The sequence below is a fragment of the Oratosquilla oratoria genome, unplaced genomic scaffold, assembly GCF_046742065.1.
Source record: "Oratosquilla oratoria isolate Oo_2021 unplaced genomic scaffold, ASM4674206v1 SCAFFOLD45, whole genome shotgun sequence".
Lineage (NCBI taxonomy): Eukaryota > Metazoa > Arthropoda > Malacostraca > Stomatopoda > Squillidae > Oratosquilla > Oratosquilla oratoria.
In genome coordinates, this window is record NW_027467710.1 from 3847497 (window position 1) to 3852496 (window position 5000).

General features: G+C 37.3%; 1 protein-coding gene across 1 annotated transcript in view; it reads left to right on the top strand.

The window, feature by feature from the left end:
- The window catches only part of LOC143023170 (FRAS1-related extracellular matrix protein 3-like), a gene marked incomplete at its 3' end in the record, with an annotated part of 61352 nt that overhangs the window by 52822 nt on the left and 3530 nt on the right, over positions 1-5000 (top strand).

Sequence of the window (5000 nt, forward strand, 5' to 3'; positions counted from 1 at the left end):
CATCACAACAATTTATTGTATATTTTTATCACTATTGTATTAAAAACCATTGTACAACCAAACGTAACCCACCTCCAAGGAGGGAACGCGGTCTTACTCAGACTATGTATACCGCCAGCTTCACTCCAGAGTCACATTCCTCTGAAGAAGCATAGAGCGAAACCGGTCAGGAATAAACTCAGTAACTCGGAACTAGACCCGTGACTTCTTTTTCCACCTTCATCATATATATATATATATATATATATATATATATATGTATATGTGTATATATATTTATATATATATATAGATATATGAGGAAGGTGGAAAAAGAAGTCACAGGTCTAGCTTCGAGATGCGAATATATTCCTGACCGGTTTCACTCTACGTTTCCTCAGAGGAAACGTAGAGCGAAACTGGTCAGGAATAAATTTACAACTCGGAAATAGACCCGTGACTTCTTTTTCCACCTGCCTCAACTTCTCACAATGTCTCAGCGTATATATATATATATATATATATATATATATATATATATATATATATATATATATTGCTGATAACCACAAAGGAAACCGGAAAAGAAACCAGAATTCCCAAGCGCTTTTGTGATATTTCACATCTTCAGGGGAATAAAAAAATTAAAAAAAATACACATATGTATATAAGAGGTTTGAAAAAACTGGGAAAGGTACAGACAATACACATTGAGAAAATGTAACAAACATTGAAATACATAAAATCAAATTATTTTTGAAAAGATGTAACTGTCAAATCTAAAAATATCATTGCTAATATTAATGTTGGTCCTTCAGATTTTTGTTATCATTCAACTTTCAATAATGTTACTATTGGGAAATGAACCACAAGACATAATAGATGAAGCATTAAATCAATCAATACGATGATCAAAATCTCTTATGTGGACAAACAGCGCACTAGACTCTTGTGCTGTTTTTACACTGTACTTGTGTTTAATCCTTGTTGAGAGTTCCTTGCCCGTTTGCCCAAGGTAATACTTTTTACAATCTCTGCAAAGGGATCTTGTATATGCAGCCGCTTGAGACACTAGGTGAATTTTTAATAATTAACTTCTTAGAAGTATCACTTAGACAAAATGTAATAGCACATTTGTAAATAATAATCACAAAGAACCCACAGTCGGAATACTTTTTTCAAAGATTCCTTTTATTCCGACTATGGGTTCTTCGTGATTATTCTTAAAGGTATATGGATTATTAAATACAATTTTAATATTCCATGTTTTTAGGATGTGAGGAACTTTAGCCAGATTGTTACTGAATGGTAAAATCAGAAGGTTCTTGGTATAGGAGGGGCATGGTTGAACACTTTAAAAAGTCTTTTTCGCTGCAGCGAGAACGTGATCTAAAAATCTTTTAGGGTCCTTTAATCCAAGACCAACTTTAAGAATATGCTCAAATTCCTCATCAATAAATTCGGGGCTGCACGTAAAAACATAGAAGAAAACACCGAATATTTTACTTTATCATGGTGAGCCGAGTAATAATGAATATATGAAAAAACATTTGTCGGCTTCCTATAAACACTAAACTTAAAATTATTACCATTTCTATGAATGAGGCAATCCAAAAATGGCAACTTACCATTACTTTCTAATTCAATAGTAAAATTAATACATATACATACATACATACATACATACATACATATACCAAAGGCTCTTTTCCCCCTTATAAGGGAGGTAGCAAAAAAACGAAGGCATAAAAACCACTCCCACCCATTCCATCCCCATCACACTCCATTCCCCTCCACCTTCTTCCCTCCCTCTTATCTTGGCACCTCCTGGATGACGGATCATCCCTGCATCTTGTCCACTGCCCTGGGTCAGAAGCAGTGTCGCAAGACACAGCACATCCACAGCAAACCCGCTTAATTAAATAGCTCTCTCACATATCTGTCTTACCACAAAAATCTGATCTACGCAACCTCTACCTGCCCTAAACCCACACTGTTTCTCACCAATTACTCCTTCTGTTCCTCTCCTAATCCTCTCAATCAAGACTCTTCCATAAGCCTTCCCAATTACACTTAACAAGTTGATTCCTCTGAAACTACTACATTCACACTTGTCCCCTTTTCCCTTGTAAAGTGGAACTATACAGGCACTCCTCCAGTCCTCCGACACTCTACCCTCTCTTAAACAAACATTGAATAACCTCACCAGCCAGTCCACCATAACTGTACCTCCTTTTTTTTAGACATTCTGCATGACATCCATCCAGACCAGGTGCCTTACCTGTTTTCATCATCTTAACAACTGCCTTCACTTCATCCTTCCTTATTTCTCCTCCATTTTCCTCACTCATCACTATCATTTTCTTAGCACTTCCCACTGCAACTACCTTTGCCTCCCTATCCTCCTTCACATTTAGCAGCTCCCTAAAATACTCTCCCCATCTTCCTCTTACTGCCTTTTCTTCCATTATCATCTCTCCATCTGCACCTTTTGCCTTTTCTTCTCTACTTGATTCGCCTCTTCTTCCTCTCTTAATTTCCTTTCAAAAATTTGTTTTATTACTTTCAAAATTTTCTGTCATACTCCTACCCCATTTCACATCTGCTCTCCTCTTTGCCTCCTTTATCTTATTCTTTACTACTCTTCTCTTTTCTTTGTACCTCTCATATGTTTCCCTTGTCCTATTTTGTAACCAATCTGTGAAAGCTCGCTTCATATCTTCTACAACCTTATTCGCTCCCTCATCCCACCACTCACTACCCTTCCTTCTATTTCCTCCCATCCTTCTTGTTCCACGCACCATCTTTGCACACGTTGTGACTCCCTCCTTGAACCATCGTCATTCCTCCTCCACTCCTAGCTCTACTCTATCCTTCACTCCCTCCCACTCCTCTCTCAGTTTCTTCTTGTACTCCTTCTCCTTTTCTTTCTCATTTAAGCTGTTTATTTTAAGCACCTCCCTACCTTTTGTCCGTTTCCTCTTTCTCCATCTATCCTCCACTCTCAAATTACCTTCCACCAGAAAATGATCTGACATTCTCTCACTCTCTCCCTTTAGAACATGTACATCCTTAACTCTTCCTATTTTACTCCTACCACTACATAGTCCATTAACGCTCTATCTACCACCCTTCCATCCACCACCTTCTCCCATGTGTACTTATGCTTGACTTTCTTCCTAAACACTGTATTTGCTATCATCAACTCTAAAGACACATCTCCACCATTAACTCTCCACTACGATTCTTTCCTGGAACTCCACATTTCCCAACCACTCCGTTTATTGGTTCATTTCTTACCCAAGCATTAAAGTCTCCCAATGCATCTACATTGACATTTCTCTCTAATCCCTCTATGCACTCATTTAAATCCATCCAAAAAGCCTCCCTTTCTTCTACGCTCTTCTCACTACCAGGCCCATAAGCACTTACAAAAACCCACATTTCTTTTTTCAGTTTCACCTTCATCCACATTAACCTTGAAGAAATCTCCTTCCACTCCACTACATGCTTACCTATCTTATCACTTACTAATGTAACCACCCCTTCTCTCCCTCGTCCTCTCCTCACTCTTGAGAACCTTCCAACTACACTCTCAAACTCACACTCGCCCTTCCCTCTCAACTTAGTTTCGCTCAAAGCCAACACATCCATCTTTCTTCTCACAAACATACTGCCTATATCTCGTCCCTTTTACTCTCATCTGTACCACATCTACGCACATTAAAAGACCCAAATCTTAGGGTACTGGTTGGAAAACTCCTAGGCCCTCTTATGCCTTTACTTTTTTTAAGAATGTCCCCTGTGGAGCTACAGGTAGCAAGATTACTAGTCCTATCTCCCGTCCCGTTTTTTTGTCGCCTCGTACTACTCAAGTGGGAAAACTTGGTGGCAGCATTCTTTTCCCCTACCACAGTGTAGGCGAAAAAAAGGAAATGAATATTCAGAGAAATTTTACAGGACAGTAACAAGGGGTTAGAGGACAGCATAACGGAGGGACAGTCGCAGTATAATAAAATTATCACAATTTCTCTATGAACAGAGTCTTCCTCTATCACAGACAAAATGATGTGTGACTCTGGTTCATAGGGGCGCCTCATATAGACCCTAAAGTATCAACTGCATGCTACTTTGCCACAATAATATGCAGGCAATACCCCAGACGGGAAGTAAAATTAATAGAATAAACTAAATTATTCAGAGATTGTAAAAATGCATTTAAATCCTCTGAGCTAGGCCACAGGGAAAGAACATCGTCAACATATCTGTACCAGATCGCATTTGGTGGCAAAATTTCACTTAATAGTTTATTTAAAAAAAAAATTCCGTATAGAAATTGCTAAGGACTGGAGATAGTGGATTATCCATTGCCATACCGAATTCCTGAGATAAAATTGACCAACATTAATATCAGCAATGGTATTTTTAAATTAGATAATTTTATCATTGACAAAATATGTAATCACATTACATCTTTTAAAAAATAATTTGATTTAATGTATTTTAATGTTTGTTACATTTCCTCAATGTTTATTGTCTGTACCTTTCCCAGTTTATTTTCATACCTCTTATATACATATGTGTAACTTTTTCTTTTGTATTCCCCTGAAGATGTGAAATATCACGAAAGCACTTGGGAATTCTAGTTTCTTCTCCAGTTTCCTTTGTGGTTATCAGCAATTTGTTGGATCACGTGGTTTTGTGATCTTTTTGCATATATATATATGTGTATGTATATATATATATATATATATAATATATACACATATATATACATACATACATACATATATATATATATAGATATATATATATATATATACACATACATATGTTTATATATACTGATATGAATATCCTGAGGAGAGTACCTTCTATATTTCCACGGTTGTGAGGACGGTGACCGTCAACTCTTCGAATGAAGGGAGGCTGTAATCATTATCCTTCCCGCATCGATAGTCCCTATTTGATCGCACAACGAAAACCACTTTTCGGGAATTCTTGTGGTTCGGGATTGGTGC